This window comes from Aythya marila (genome assembly GCF_965140915.1).
Source record: "Aythya marila genome assembly, chromosome: 7".
Lineage (NCBI taxonomy): Eukaryota > Metazoa > Chordata > Aves > Anseriformes > Anatidae > Aythya > Aythya marila.
In genome coordinates this window covers 20,956,071-20,972,774 of record NC_139048.1, presented here as the reverse complement: position 1 = coordinate 20,972,774, position 16,704 = coordinate 20,956,071, and the positions used below count along the sequence as shown (strand labels likewise).

Sequence of the window (16,704 nt, the reverse complement as noted above, 5' to 3'; positions counted from 1 at the left end):
ATCCACAGATGGGAAGAGTTGCTAATACTGCGTTTTGGTTGGGACTAATATTTTTTTCCAGGCTAGGTGGGCTGCAGAAGGAAAGAAAGACAAAACTTTCCATGAACCACAATAAAAATAAGTTTTGCCTCCCTGGTGAGAAGAGCCACTCCCAAAGCAGAATGCTTTTAGGGTGGGTGGGGAAGTTAGCTGGAAGGGAGAGGCTTTGTGCTCCAAAGAACAGATTCAGACCATCGAGGGTCTGTTCAGCATCTCTGATGCTTGGCTGCATTTCCTCAGCTTGCCAGATTTCTGAGTTAGGTCAATCTCTGGTTTTATACAGCATGTGCATTTTTTGGAAGAATCCTGAGACACTTGAGCCCTCTGTGCTCAGAATGGATATTAAAATATCCCATTGGACTTCCATATAAATTATTTTCCTTGGTCAAGAAAGATGCTGGGCATGGGCACCCTGCTAGTCTCTGTTGAGGAAATGTTTATGTTTTTGAAAAGATTGCACTGCTGAGAAAAAGAATTAGGATGTGTTAGGTTGAAAGTGGTGATTGAGAGTTTATCCAAAATTACTGCACTTAAAGTCCAGGATCATGTTTGATTTTTAAGGAGACCAGATTTGCTTGCAGGTGCTAGTTAAGGAACAGTGGCCTTTCATTATCTGTTAGTTTCTGTGATGAGAGACCGGTTGGGATATAACTTGTTGACCAACAGCCCTTCAGTGGTCTTTGTCTCTGTGAAAGCACAAAGCTGTTTTTCAAGGTAGACTATAGAGATGGCTTGAAAAATTCAAATATGGCAAAAATCGGAAAGATCCTACGAGCCCCCTCATTATGTCATAGAAACGGTGGTCTAAAGCCAAAGTTCATAATCTGGGTATTGATAAGGTCACCAGGAATTTTCCAAAGACAATAGCATCACTAGTAAATCAGTGCGTGCCATTTCAGAACCAAAAACTGGAAAGTCATTGTTTTGATACATTTAGCCATCCGGTCTGTTTATATTGCAGCTCCTTTCTCCCTCTCAATATTTAATTTGAAGTAGTTACGAGTGTTTCCGGAAAGCAATGATTGCTAATGAAAACTGTAAAACAATGTGGCAAAAGAAGATCTTACATTTTAATGGCAGGATTAGCTGTGCTATGCTTTCAAAACCGGGAAAAAATATTTTTCACTTTTCAACTTTTAGATCAATTTTTTCCTTGAAAATCAATCTATAATTTTCCCTTCCTTCACCTGAATACCTTTGCTTTCCTTTCCTTTTCATTTCTTTGTTCCATCCAATGGAAGAGGGGTAAGGAGAACTTGGTAGAAACTTACGGATACACCTAAGCTATTGTATTACTTAAAAAAAAAAAAAAAAGAAAAAAAAGAAAAGAGACAATACAAAAACTCTGAGGAACTGTACAGAAAATCTTACTGGGTTACAGTTGCTGCAATAAATTATATTAAGCTGCTTTAGACCATAATGCATGTATAATTCTTGTCAGCTGGGCATACAGAAGTCTATATGGGTGGACCCTCAGACCCTCTAGTGACTCTCCTATCTGTACAAGTCCATGTGTTTGAAGGCTTTGTGCTAAGGCACTTGTTCAGAGGAGAACATAACTCACTGAACCACTATCTCCCTCTGTAGCACCTAAGAGACTTCCTATTCAGCTCTTGAATTGTCACAAGTCTGCTTATTTTAGTAGATTTTGGTGCAGTTACTGTGTAAGGAGGAAAGTCCATGGATGTGAGCATCCAAGAACGTGTCCCATCAGTGTCCTGAGCTCTCATTCACCTACTGACCAAGTATCTGATGGCACCTTGGCTGTTGGGATAAACTAGATTCCCCTGCCCTGTAGTTACATGGGTTACTCCATCACTACTTCCCTGAATGTCTTCTGCCAGGAGGTGTAGTTGCAACTACATGAAGGTAATGACATTTCCTCTGATCTTCTCTTGATTTACCGTGTGACTCTTATTTAAAAGAGGGAAAGAAAGGGGGAATGGATGGAAATAGCATTTTTAGTCAAGCCTTGAAGAAGGGAAGGTAGGACCATATCTAGGAAAGGCAAATTTTCTCAAAGTGACTTTTAATTCTGTTGGTTCTCTAGCAGTAAGTGCATGGTAAAGTGAAAGAGAAAGGATGGACTTGTCAGGACACAGTGGTAAAGACAACTTAGGACCACAGTTTTCTTCCATGAATGGGTCAAAGACCAGGACCTGAAGATTGTTCAGGTGTTCCTCCTGTGCAGGAGGAAGGAGAACATCAGTTCTTGCTTTAGCTTCCCCTGCGCTTGCTATGGAGGGGATGTTACTTGCTCTTCAGGATGGGTTAAGTGAGAGAGTATAGAGGGTATGGAACTAGGAAACAGAGTCTCGATGACATGGCGGTCTTCACTGTTTCTCAAGCTTAGCACTGAAACACTTTCCAGAAGGCTCTTTCAATATCAGTGTGAAGCCTTGCACAGGAAGCACTCACTTTCTGAGGTAGGCCAAAAGGTCTGTGATTTGATAATTTGCAACTTTCTGAGGTCTGTGATTTGATTCTGGTGATCTGATTTGTTTGTGGTGATCATGCTTCTTGCATGAGGAGGAAGGCTTGACCAGCCCAGGATTTAGAAACCACCTTTCGTTTCTAGAAGTGTTTTGCAGCTTAGAGGAACTGTCTGGCAAAGGTGGTAGCGGAGCTTTCTTTTGATACGAAAAAAAAATCTGTCAAAATCTGACAGTACCAGACCTTAGACTGGAGATTGCTTACACAAGAAGTAACCAAAAATAGGCAGCATTTGAACTCTACGGTGTGTACGGAAGGCAGTAAATATTTATCCGTCCTTTCCTTCCCTTTGAAATAAACACTGAAGACTTCACTGTCATTCAGACAATCTCTGTTTCTATACTAACCCAGCTCTTTAAGGGAGACGTCTATTTCCTATTACAACCATAACTAAACTTGAACTTGAACTAAAATATTTTGAAACTTGAACTAAAATATTTTGCGTGCTTTTGCAGGCCTACAGGAAACATTAAACACACAAAGACAGACAAACAGCTCTTAAGTCCCAGTTTCAAATTAAGTGGAGAAGGGAAGCAGAGTTTGTGGCTGCTTTTCTCAGACCAAGTCTGAAAAGGATCTCGAGTCAATTGGATTATTTTGCATAGAAGTATCTTGTTTCTGAATATTAATTAACACCAGCTGTCGAACCAACAAGAGCTAGTGGGCAGTTTCGCCTTTTGCCACACAGTGAATGCTTGGCTACTACAAGTCTATTTTTAAAGTATGTCTCTCATTTAAAAAAAAAAAAAAAAAAAAAAAAAAGAAAAAGAAAAAAAGGAACCTTCATTGTCCAGCTCTTTGCTGCTATAAGAACAGTCATTACCCAGTGATTGTCTGCTTGCCTTACATTGAAAACTGCCAACTGACAGTATATAAAAGTCACATATGTATTTAAATTAGCTTAGATGTTAAATATCAGATTTCACTACCAGAACGCGTTAGCTAGTGTAACTGTAGGCAAAGGGACAGAGAATAGAAAATAGGAAAAACGACTTCTGAAATCTGTTAGGGAAAAACTGTTGGTGAGAAATTTTGCACATGAAGTGGTTATACTGGAGTGAATGATATAGCAGGGAAGAGACATAGGCAGCAACGTGAAAATCAGGACACTTCGGGTGCTGCCTTTGAGGAAGCACAAAGTCACCTCAGGCCAACTTTTAAGGGCAGTATCCAACTTTCTCATTTTGGCTAGTGGTCAGAATTTCTAAATAGTTTGATACTTGGAATCTTAATGTACATAGTTAATGCCCTGTTTGTGAAATAGACCTAATACTACTGACAATTTCCCATTAAGGGAAATTCTCTGTAGTGAAAATTAGGTAAATGGGAATATACAACCACAGGTGTGGCTTAAAGATCCTCCTAATTCAGTCCGCTGTCTTGGCACTGACCAGTGTCACAGGTTTTGGGAAAGAGTTAATGTAGAAGGCAAATGCAGACTGCTACTTCACCCGAGGTATCTGCACCTTCTAGTAACTTGTGGCCAAAAACTTTCCAAGCTAAGTGTTTTAGCTTGGGATCATACCTTTTTTTCTTTCTTTTTTTTTTTTTTTTTAATATATGTATATATATTTCATTTTTGAGCTTGCTTACAGAGCAGAGAGCTCCACAAGCTCCTGTGGCAATGAGGTTTGCAGTCCAGTTATGTACTCCATGAAAAGGTATGGTCCTTTGTTCTAAAACTTCTGCCTGTGGTTTCTTTCAGTGCCCCTTAGTTCTTGTGTTACCAGAAGGAATGAGCCACCATTCCCAAAGTAGCGGATTCGATGCATTTCAAGATTTCATAGAGCTCTCTCATTTCCCCTCTGTCAACACTTTCTCAGACTGAAGAATCCTCACTTATTCAGCATTTCCTTGTCAAGAGACAGTTCTGGGTCTTTGATTGTTGTTACCCCCTTCTTCTCTTCCTTATCTAGTTTTAACTTTGAGGTGCTAATCTGTAAGTGGCACGATATCAATTCTAGATGTTGCAATTCGTGAATTAATACTTGCTGTTTGCTTGGGACTTCTTGGTGGGCAGTCAGTCTAGATGAATGGAGTATTACATTACAGGCAGATTTAAGATTCTGAAAGTGCACACATACTCACACTAGTTCTTGCAGGGAGGAGAAGGAGGGTCTTTTAAGGATCTATTTCCCCTAATACAGTGTAATGATTTTGAAAATGGAGAGATAACTATCCAGTATGTTATATTAATTTCTGAGCTGAGTTAAAGACAGATTTCCTTTCCTTTCCCATTGCAGACTAAGAAGAAAAAATGTTTTTCTTATAAAGATTCCAGAACTAAACTATTTTACACCCAGGAAACTTAATCAAAAACTGCCTGGACATCCTTTTCCTTTCTATGGCAGCTGTTTCCACTCTGTATTTTAATGAGTGGGCTGAACTTAAACCTTTGGGGAAGGGCTTTCCTCTCCTTTCGCCCCCCCTCCTGGCATCGGTACGTAAAAGGCTGCACTACAGTATCGTGCTCTGTGCTTCTGGTGAATGAGTAAATGCCTGTGGCTGGACAGCCCAAAGGAAGGGCTACATCATGTTCTCAGCTGGTTAAGCTCCTTAATGCAAGCTTTTTAAAAATTTCCTGGATGTTCGTTTGATGTGATTTTGGCTGCAAGAAGTAAGTATTTAAAACCTCAGAAGATTTAAGACCTTTCCAATCTCTTCTAATTTTTCCACTATAAATAACTTGTGGTGTATCTGTTGTCTTTGGAAGGAGATTCTGTTGGAGTTGTTTTATGTTACATTTCCTGTTAACTGTTTGAATCTCTTCTGAGCGATTTAGAAATTCTTGCCTAATGTTGTATGCTGAGATTCACGGAGGGAAGTAGCTCAAATGGTGTTGTATGTGATGTGCAGTGGAAAGTATCAATTCCTTTTGACTGTATAACTAAGTGGGACTTACTTATATCTACAGATGTTGTGTCCGAAATAGTTTTTTGAGTCTCCTTTTTCTTGCTTTTTCTCTGCCAGCTGAATGACTTTAAAAAACAGAATGTAAAAAGCCTGGCTGTGTAGTTTTGTTCAATGTCTAATCAGTCGCTCTCGTTTGTGCTGAGAACATCTGCTTTGCAAGTTTCTGTCCGCTTCCACAGCAACACAATAATTTCTCTGTTTTCCGTATGCTTTCTCATACTGAGCAGAACTGAGAAAATGGTGAAAGCAGCAGTACTTCTGTGTTTCTTTCTCTCTTTTTTTTTTTTCTTCTGGTTTTCCTTCAGCACTAGATTACATTCACTAAACTCAGCAAATAGCAGAATTCCCTCTGGAGTACTGGGAAGCAGCCCAAGCTCGCTACAGTTGCGTTTCGCAGGACTTTTCTTGTAGCAGGGTTTGCTTTTTTCTCTCTCTCTTTTATGGTGTGCTGAAATTCTTTCTGTTGTAGCTGCGTTCCTGATTGATTCCATTCTCTGATGGGCGTCTTTTGCCTGTGAAATTTCCCCAAACGAACATCCTGAAACAAAAGTAAGACGGATGCCATGTGTATAACTGCAAGTTCAAGTTGAGAAATTCTTAACTGAAACTGGGAATAAAATGAGTTCAACTTTAAGTCTTCTTAAGAGGTGCTAATTTGGGGCTGAAATTGCCTTAATTTATCAGAAAATTGAGGCTGACAGGAAGCCTTAGAAACTAAGTTTCTAAGAGCAGATGCAGGTCGTTATGGGACTAGAATAAAACTGGAGAAAAAGACCAAAGATCCAGCCCAAATGTCAGTCACTATTCCTGCCTTATAGTCCAAGTGTCCACATACTCACACCGACTGGGACTTTTAAAATGAATTCTCCCATATTTATATCAGTGTAACCAGAAGAATCAAATCTTAGGTCTCATATAAATTGTTTTAACTGTGATAGGAATTACTGAGTCAAATCATTTGGTGTGCTGCAGCTGGAACCATTTAGACTAGCCTCTGTCTAGAACCAAACCCAAATGTTTGCTTTTAGGTAGATTGGGGTGATAACTGAAGATTGTAACCCTGTCTCTTTCTCCTGATTGTTGCTGATTTTAATGCTTCCATGAGGTGTATTTCATGCTTGCCAGCACCTTCCAAAGCACCCTGAGCACCTTCCTAGTCCCCCCATCCGTGACTGGAGACAGCTGTTAGTGGTCTGAGCTCAGGAGGCTGAACAGAACTGAATGCTGTGCCTCGCGTCCCTGTTAAGTTTTCCCAGATGATTTCATTGAGACTTAAATACCAAGTTTGCTATTTTAGAGCATTCTGAGGCAAACAGTCCAGCAGAGGCAAATGCTTAGAGCCAGAACCCAGAGCCTGGTTGCTAATAGCTGGTAAACCACCTTGTATAGAGCTTTCAGCCTGTCCTACAGGAGGATTCCCCTCGTAAGGCTCCTCTGAGGTGGCTGAATGGTCTCCCATTATAGAAAATCCTCTCTGTTATAACCTGCATGATAGCTTACTGTCCTGTACAGCTATCAGTTCCCGCCCAATGAGAGAGAAAATAACTGGGCATAGCAGCCTGGGAAGTCTAGCCTCCCTATGGCAGGTGAAAATTAGTTTTGGCAGTGAACTGGGGCTCACTAGGAGGAATAAGCTGAATACCTAGCTCTGCTGCACACAGTGTGATCTCTAGCATGTTATTTGATCCATCTGCATCAAGTTTCCCCACCTTTGAAAGTAATAATGCTTTATTTGTCTGTGTTGTTTGTATCGGCTCTGAACTAGCCTGATAAGGACTGCAATCCTAAATGTACCCAGCACTTCAGGGATGGGCTGTGACTGAGCTGTTAGATACTGCTCTAATAAAAACATTGAAATATGAAAACAGATTCTTTGAGGTAGCTGCATCATCTGCATGTATCCATATAGAAAGCATTTGCTGAACTAAATATCTGCTGCAAGCTTTTTTGGGAAAGAATTGAATCTGTCACACAGCGTATCTATTTTACTTAGATTTATTTCAATTAATCAGTAAAAGTGAGGTCTTGGTTTCTTATTTTTGATTTCAAGTTCTGATAATATCTGAATGGAGGCAAGCACAGATGTGTGTTGAATGTGCCCTATGAGGCAGGCTGCAGTGATGTTTAGCACATGAATATGTTTTAATGTACCATTCTAAATTATTTTTAGATTCCATTGAAATCTGCTGGCTCTCTCTGTATGTGGTAAAGATACCCCAGGGCCAAAACTGCATAACTTAGGGGTGTCCTGTTGTACAAGAAACCCCATATAAAAAAAATCCTCCATTTCTGAATTCCAAAAACTGTGTTATGAGCTTCCAAAACTCTTAAGACCTACTTAATTTTCACAGAGAATAAACCATGAGAAACAGAGAAAAGCGTATTTCTTTTTGTTTACCTCTCATCATCTTGCCATGTTCGTGAGAAGCTTTTGGCACTCAAATCTGTGCTAACCTGTTTTGCAGCTCCCTCTCAGATGCTTCTTCAGAGTTTTTATTCTCACCGTGTCCTGATAATTTCTTTGTGACTTAATTGCTTTCAACTCTGTTGATTGCAGTGATGAGGAAAAAAGAATAAATTGAGCAAATACTGGGTAAACAGAACAAATTTGAGCCCCCCTTACCAAGAAAGGAGGAGTAGGTAATATATAAAAAAAACTTGTAGAGAACGTGTTTAAATATGATTTTCTGCATGGTGTGTGGCTCCTTAAAGATATATACTCTTAAAGATTATATACTTTATGAAGAATAGAGTATTATCTGTAACGATGTACTTAATTGTGGATAGTATATGTAGAAGGATTGTTATCCATGATGTACTGAAAATGTATGGGTGGATTTTGCCTTCAGTGTACTTGGTATTCTCACTCTTCTGAACTTATGTTGTGAATTGGGGAGCAGTTGGAGTGGGAGAGAAGGTGGGGTTCTCAAGTGAAGTAATCATTAATGATGCCAATGGAAATCAAATGGCACTAGGAATCACTTTGGACCAGTTTTTCTCTGTGTTATTCATCCCAAATGCTTTTTGTAATTGGGTAAACACAGCCCTTCTGGTGGGAATCTGTGTGGCTGCAAGTGCTGGCATGGATCAGATGCCATAATGAGGACCAGAGGTTGGGTTTACAGCAGTAAAACTGAACTCCAGAGTAAATGTGTTTGGGATTTATGCTGGGTAGAGATGGGTAAGTGAAGTTTCTGCTGTTGAGAAATGCTGCTATGATTGAATAAATATTAGCCAGAGTATTTTAGGAGCATATAGCAAGTAAAGGTCAAAATCCTGTTGTTTTGGGGTGGGGAGGCTGAATAAGTGCATACTTTGTACATGGTATTGATTATCTCCTTTTCAAGCACTTAAAAATTGGTGGCTTTAGTCCTGGTTTTTAATTGAGAAAATGAGGTGCTGTGCAGAGGTAGCAGAAGGCAGGGAATAAAGCTCAGATTTCCTGAATCCCAGTTCATCAACAAACTCTTTGAGAATCCGAGTCCTGCCAAATTATCTTGAGGGAGGAAGCATGATGCTGAATTGTGATTACTTAGCAGCACTCTGGGTGCATCCTAAAAGGTTTGAAAGTTGACTGTTAACAGTCTGTTTTTCATACAGGTGAATCTTGCTGGTGTGTGGCTACACATCTTCTAAAAGCATGGGGGTGGAGGGGGGGGGAGAGAAGAAAAAACATAAACATTGATTTTATTTGCATATTACAGTAATACCAGGAGCAGGATATTGTCCCTGTTAAATCCCACATGCTCATGGGTAATGTCATTTGGTTGTCTGAGCTTCCACATGACATCTCCTGGATCTTTCCTCAGCACATTGAGTTGTGATTTTTTTTTTTGTTGGCATTTTCTTCCCCTCTGATATGTTTGTTTTTTATAGGGAAGCTGAAGACTGCTGTAATGCTCTCTCTATTAAGACAAGTACTGTGAAAAGAATTTGTAACTTTAAATTGTTAGAGCTTTTCATATGATCAGCCACTCCTAAAAATGGCAAAACATCACTGTTTCATGCACGCTGAGGGGTTGTAAATAAGAAACTATCCAAAAATACTGTAGCTCTTGGCAGGCACTATAACATTTGGCAGGAAGTTTGTCTGCAGATAACACACAAGACTACTACTTTAAACGTTGGTTTCTTTTTTTCTTTGGTAAGATCAAAAGGTTTCCCACAGTTTTTGGCATAATTTGTATTTGAACTGTTTGGGGCACATTGTGTGTAATTAAGTTTAGGGACTTGTCCAAAACCTCAGATTGTCAGCTCCTACACATAAATGGTAACTCATCTATCACATCTTCAGTAGCAAGGGGGAGCAGGCTGTCTCAGAGCCATTTAAAATGCTTTGCTTTCATATTTGCCAAGTTCTTTTATTCTCTGTAGGTTTTAATGACTCAGACTCTGAAGTCTCTTCCATACATGGTTAAAGTATAACTGCTGCTTGGAGGTGGAGGGGGAGGATGGAGGGAACAACTTACTAAACTGATAGCTTTAAACAAACTTGAGTGGTTTTCTCAAAACAGCATTTTGATCCCCTCAAAGTCAGATGTGTACGTTCACACAGGGGGCATCTCCATCTTAGCTTCCAGCATAACGAATGGAAGTAGGTCCATGTACAGTGAATGCCATGTGTTTGCATACAAGAGTAGCCAGCTTTAATTCTCTATCCAGGCCTATCTGAGCAAGGAGCCTCTTCTGAGGTGGTATTTCTGCCTTCAGCCTTTCTGCCTTCATCCATCTCTTACTCACACCCTAAAGAAATAACTTCACTGCCATCTTCTAACAATGCACGCCTTAGTGCAGACAGCACTTGGGAGCAGGTCAGCAATGGATGGTTGGCAGAGCTGTCAGGTCACATGTCTTGCATCTGATTCTATTTTAAAAAAATCCTCCAACATAATTTAAAATGTTGCGTGACTTACTGAGCCCTCTGCAAAGCAAGAAGTGTATTCAGGTGGGCTGGTTTGCAATATTGCTCGCTTGTGTCAGACGGAGTTGTCATTATTCTTCTCTGTTGCAAGCCTGTTGTGTCATATTGGTCAAACTATCAAGCTGTTCTGGGTAGGAATTTCAGAAGTATATAGCACAGTAAAATCTGTTCCTGTTCAAGCTGATGGAGGCCCAATTCTTATTTCCACTAAGGTTTCATTATGCTGCTTGGCAAGGTCAGGATCCTTAAAACTAGGCTTTTTGCTCTGCCAGAGGGGTATAAAGGGACCTCATGCAAATGCAAATCTGGCCCTGGCAAATTTTCCATTGACTTCAGTGGAAGGAAAATTAAACAAACGCAACGGCTTTCTTAAAATTTTGTTTTATTCTTCTTCATTTCCTGACTGTTAAAATAGGCCTAATAACACATACTTATCTCATACAATTGCAGTAAAGCTAAATTAATGTTTGCACAGCCAGCTGAAGTTGTCTGGTGCTATGTGAGTGTCAACTAGCAACACCGGCTTGAACTAATTTGTCTGCTAATCAGTGAAGTGTACGTGGTATTTTTTTTGTCTCCTTTAGAAACATTCCCAAATTCAAGTCATTTAGTTTTATGAAGAAAAACAAAGTATTGATTATGAATTGGAGACCCCAAGGTGTGGTATGGACTTGCGATGTGGATGGTTTTTGTGCTGTGCTAACTGTGCTGCAGGTCACAAGACTGTTATTGGAAGCCAATTTCTTTCTGTCGTAACGCTACAACAATCCATCATTTGCGCATGGCATTTTGTAACAGATCCTTGCTAAAGTTCACAAAGATACGAGGATCACTGTCTTCTAAATGCCACGGGTATTTTGCAGATAGATAATAAAGCATTTTGTTACTGAAATGAACTGCCTTTTCTTCTGCCGTTGACATTCTGAAGCTCAAATTAATACCACGCCCTGTAGCTCAGGATAACATCGCTCAATTTGTATTAAAGTGCTAACAGTAAATAAAAAATGTATTTTAGGGTGTTCTTGTTACATGATCTTGTTGCATGAGCAGTTGTTAGGTAATTTAAGAAACCACTATATTAAGTGTTGATTTAATATGAACACAGATTGCCATACTAAACAGATGCTTGCAAACCCTGTGATTGCAAGAAAAATCCTTGGTTACATGAGTAATTGCTTTGCTGTTGGTGAAATCACTCATGAAAAGGCTGTTTGCATATGATGGTGCAAAATCACATCCTAAATACAGAATGCACCATGGCTATTTTGTGGAAATGGGGGACTAGTTGAGCTGTGGGGCTTCTGCCTTCCCTTCAAATAAGTGAGTATGGTGCAAAATTGATTGTGATCTAAAATCTTACTTCAGGAAACCTCATTTCACTTCTGTTCCTTAGTGCTGTCTCTGGATTTACATGATCAATAATGTACATAAATCTTTCATGGGCTTAATCTGTATTTCCTTTTTCATGGTGGCATACTTAATCCCTTTCGACGTTGAAATAAACAGGATCTGCCAGAACAGATTATTAAATACAGCTAACAATATTGACTATTTTTGGAATGCAAATTGGTTCACCCATAGAAAAATTAACTGTGGTTTGTGCATATGGGTGTCGTAAAGCAGGCTGGAAATGGGTAAACCAGTGCTCTTCCAATAACTGTGCAGGTAGCTGAGAGGGCTCCTTACCATCTCAGATGCGCAGTGCATGTAAAGCATCTTGTTTCTAAATGCATTATATTTTATCAGCTACAATATTTTATAACTGATACAGTTGTCCAGATCTCCCAGTATGCCGAATGGGCCTTATCCAGAAACCCCCCAGTGATGAACATAGAGTAAGGCTGCAACCAGGGTGCGCATTTCATCTGAAGAATCTAAACCCAAATCCTGCCTTAAGGAAAGGGCCCTGACCTCATCTGTATCAGAGCAGGGAGGGGTGCTGGGACTTTTGAGTCTCATTTGAGCACTCAAATGTACAACCTGTGTGGGATCTTTGGGAAGGTGAAAGTGTTATGAAATTGCTGTTTTAATGCTCAGGACTTCCATCAAGGAACTGTAGGCATCTGGTTAGTGATCTTTAATGTCACAGGATCCCAAATACTCTATCATAGGCTGGTCTATATTTTAAGTACCACCCCACTTACAGTCTGGAATTGACACCTTCAGCTGTGGTATTTGTACTGTGTGTGGTTGTGTCCAAACCAAATTGCTGTCAAAACTCAAACCACAAGTTTAAAACCCACAGCTTGAGGTCTATTACAAGCTGACATGACCTGACTATGTATTTACTGTTCTTGTAGGAAAAGGCAACAGCCGTTTGTCTGTTCAATATTTCCTTTTTCTTTTTGTAAAGGGCTAAGTATCTACATGTAGCAGGGAAAGAGGGGAGCCCTGCAAAGAGGAGCTGCTGCTGGGGTGCCATAACCTAGGTCTAGCTAGTTGCCATCATCTCAGCTGTTCCACCTGGGCCTGTGACAGGGGGTTTATTGCTGTGCTTGCTAAGGTGAGGTAAATCTCTTAAACTGGGTTTCCTGGCTCTCTCTGTAGTTAGCAGAGAAAGAACAGCAGTGCTGTGGGGTGCTTCGTTCCAGCTTGTATGCCTGCCTTAGGACAGGTGACTTCTCTGCAAGCCCTTGTCACTGACTGCAGAGGTAACACTCTAAAAGTCTGACATTTTTCTAGCTCTCCTGAGGTGAAGCAGATCCTGTCATTAAAGGATTATTTATCCTTTGTTTGTGCATGCGGAAGTGTCCATTTTTAGAATCAACAGAATAGCAAATTGTTTTCATTGTTATCCTGAGTGAGGGTTATGTTTTACAAAGTTCGTTTGCAAGTCACACTTTGACAATGCTTTTTGGAGGGGAAGGGGACGTGGATTCCTGCTGCTGAAGAGCACTGAGTGGCTGATCTTGTTGGGAAATAGAAAATAGAGGATTACAGAGAGATTACACCTGCAGCAGTCAGCAAGATCTAAAACTTCTGAAAAAATAAAACCCTGAGAGTTTAAGGCTACTAATGTTTCAGACGTGTGGTATGTTTGGTGGTTATTTAGAGCCAAATGGGATTTTACCTGTTTGTCTGTGTGAAGTTGTTATCAAGGAACAGAGTTTTGCTCTGAATGTGTCACATAATTGTTGTGAAAACTTACTGTTACTAATTTCTGAGGTCTCTAGTGTTCTGTCACTGTATTACTTTATTCCATGTGGCTCTTAAACTATCCCATAAATATTCTTATTATAAGGAGGGCCATCCTTATATGTGCTGTGCACATAACACCTTTGCTTAAAGATAATAAATGAAAAGTTGCTATACCTTTTGTTTATTTTTTTTTTTACTTGCCTATCTTAACAGAGTAGGGGTTAGAAACTCTTCAGGTTTACCTACTTGTCTTTTTGTTCAGTAAATACTTGGCAAGCTGAAAAGAAAAAACTGCAGATCTGTGTGAAGATGAAAACCGAATGCCTGCAATGTGAAGGGAGCTCAGTTCTAGCAAAGAACAGAAGTGTCTGGAGGAAGTTAGGGACAAAGTTGAATCTGTCTAGCAAAGTGCAATGGCACTTGCTTGTTGTTTGCTCCCTCAGAAGCCATCTGCAACTGCAGTTTTATAAATGCCTAAAGTTACAGTACTACGTAATTCTGGTTAGTGACACTGATCATGTGCACAGAGCTACATAGCTGCAGGAGTATATTCTAGTTCTGTGGGTTTTTTGAAACCTGGACCTGCTGGAATCCAAGCTACACCAGGGATTCCTTAACAAACATTGCATGGAAAGATCCAGGTTTTTCTTTTGGCACAGGGGCTGGCATACTGTTTGTTTTCCTTCTGTCAGGGGTGGGAGAAAAGAGATGCAATACGATACTGTCTGTGCATGTCTTCTCTTTTCAGATTGATGGAAGAAAAAAAAAAGACTAATTTGATTGCCAAGCGCACTGAATTCCTTTAGTCACAGGCCTCACGTACCATGGGCAGAAGCAACATCAAATCTCACTTTGCAGACAGCAATGTCTACCTTGCTCTGACGTGACCCGAGCTGTGTGCTGGTGGCACAGGTTTGGATAGAAGGTGCTGTCGTGCATGTGTGGCGAGCTCCTCTTCACAAGGCACTGGGCAGCTCATCTGGGGGAGTCTTTTGTTTGCTCCTGGACCAGTTTCAAAACAGTGTTCTAGTGGGATGCTCACCACACAGAGCAGCTCTCTTTGGAGTCATCCAACTTCTGTTATGCTGTTTACATGCTTCTCCAGGCACATTTGTGGAGTGAGTGACTGTTGAAGGGTGTCAACACTTCATTGTACAAGCTTATTAATTAACTCAATATCATGATTGTAGACATGAATTCCCAAATCACACTGGTTATTTAGAGAAACAGTGTGGAGAGGGCTTGCTCTTTTATTAAGGATTCCCTTTGTGGTTTGGGAGTCTACTGGCAACTGATTACACAGCAAACTCAGTACATGTGGCTGCTTGTGACTTCCTTGGGGACTTCAGAAAAGTCACATCCTGCCTGTGCTCCAATTTCTGCATCAGTGGAGTGGGAGTGACACTTGCATAGTCATAGTAATAGGGACTTCTTAGAGCTGCTGTGAAGTTGAGGTGGCATGCTATAGAAATGCATCTTTTCTTTTTTCTGACTGAAATGCAGCATTACCCTTGTGGTTCTTGATATGAAGAGTAGGCTGGGGCTTTTGTACCTATAGCAGTTCTCTTACTGCCTCACAGGACAGGTTCCTGCTATTTGTAACAGCATAGTTTCCATTTGCCATGACAGACTATTTCTAAGCTTTGCTCATAATTTAGGACTAGCTTATGTCACTTTATTTGTCTCTATAGATGCTTTCATCAGAAACTAAATCCAGATGCAGAGGGTTGGCAGCGGATCAGCTTGAACTACCCAAGGTTTTGCTGAGACTAAATAAGGCTTAAATATTTTTGTTCTGTTTCCTCTTCACCTTACTTATTATGCTGGCATCGAGAGAAGCATGTCTGCTTTCCTGAGTGTTGATCACCCTTGTGCATAGTCAGTAAGTGCTGTTAGCAATGTTTAAAATACAAGTGACTTGTTGATGCAAGAGAGAGACAGGGGTTTGAATTGCCAACCCTCCTTGTTTTGGCAAACCTATTAAGATGTCAACTAGCTTGTATGGTGGACAGGGTTGGGGGACCTGCAGTAGCACAGCCCTGACATTTGGAGCTGGCAGCCAGCCCTGAAGGTAACCGTGCACTCAGTCTGTTCTCACAGCGATTCTCCTAAGAGGTCTATATCTGGTAAGATGCTGCTGCTGGCAATTTGCATGACAATTCAGACTAATGGCCAACAGCATTGTCACCTGCCGCTATTTGTAATTAAATAGTACCTCTCTGCATCTCTGGGTAATTACCATGTGGGTTATAAGATGTGCTATAACATACCACATTCAGTAAAGACCATTTTTTTTTAACTTTTGCCGTCTGCTTCCTAAAAAGCATTGATGGAAGCCAACTTTCTGCATGATGTGGCTACCTACACAGAAGATATCCTGAGTTTTCTGTGCACAGGAGCTGGGGGTGAGGGATGGCTTACACCCAGAGGGGTGTGTGTGACAGTACCACTTCAGGGGCATTGATAGCCCAAAAGCCCTCATGGTAAAGCAGCTTGATATTGTCATTCTTTCAGAATAAAAGCCACAATCTCCAACCCCTCAGACTTTAGTCTTAGAGCAATAGAAAGTGCTGTTCTGATCCCTAGCAGTTGAGTCAGTGAAACAGCATGACTTGGCACCTAGTTATAGAAGAGGTTGGGGAGGGCTGTTGCTTGCCAAATATGCAAAGCGTTTCTGTGATTTACTTCAGCTAAGATGTGAAATACATCCCACTCAGTCTGGGCAAAGGAGGAACCCTGGGGCTAGCAAAGTGCAGGGATTTGAATGGCAAATAGAGATCGAAAAAAGCTGTAGACCCCCAAGGAGTTGCCTTGTCTCCTGCCTGCTGGAGGCCAGCCTGTGGTCATGAGAGCACTACCTCTGAACTGAAGCCCTAGAACAGCTCTGTAATGTGATGCAGTGTAAAGATGAGGTTCAGCATGAGATGAGAGTTCAGGCTTCTCTTGCTGAAGAGCCCCTGTAGTGCTTTGTTCAAAGGCAGATGCTATTGGAACTTCCTGGTGCAGTTAGGGCTTGTTGCTACTTTCCTGCTGGTAGGAAGATCTCTAATTTGTGATACAATTTAGTTATGCATAAAAGGATAAAATGCCAACTGTTCTGGTCTTGTTTTCTTAAAGCTATTACGGGAAACATCTCAAACACTGCAAGTTAATTAACTGCAGACGCTACTTAGTTACCACTATTAAATCTGTTGTATCGT

At 40.6% G+C, this 16,704-nt stretch overlaps 1 protein-coding gene across 11 annotated transcripts in view; it reads left to right on the top strand.

Annotated features, from left to right (window-relative positions):
• SORBS1 (sorbin and SH3 domain containing 1) overlaps positions 1-16,704 on the top strand; it is a 164,630-nt gene that overhangs the window by 49,829 nt on the left and 98,097 nt on the right. Inside the window, exon 1 of one of the 11 annotated variants that reach the window (XM_082764859.1) lies at positions 5,011-5,149. The exons of the other annotated variants lie outside the window; for them this stretch is intronic. The gene's annotated coding sequence lies outside the window, so the exon portion shown is untranslated. Of the gene's footprint in view, positions 1-5,010; positions 5,150-16,704 lie in introns of those variants that run through there. 11 annotated transcript variants of the gene reach the window in all.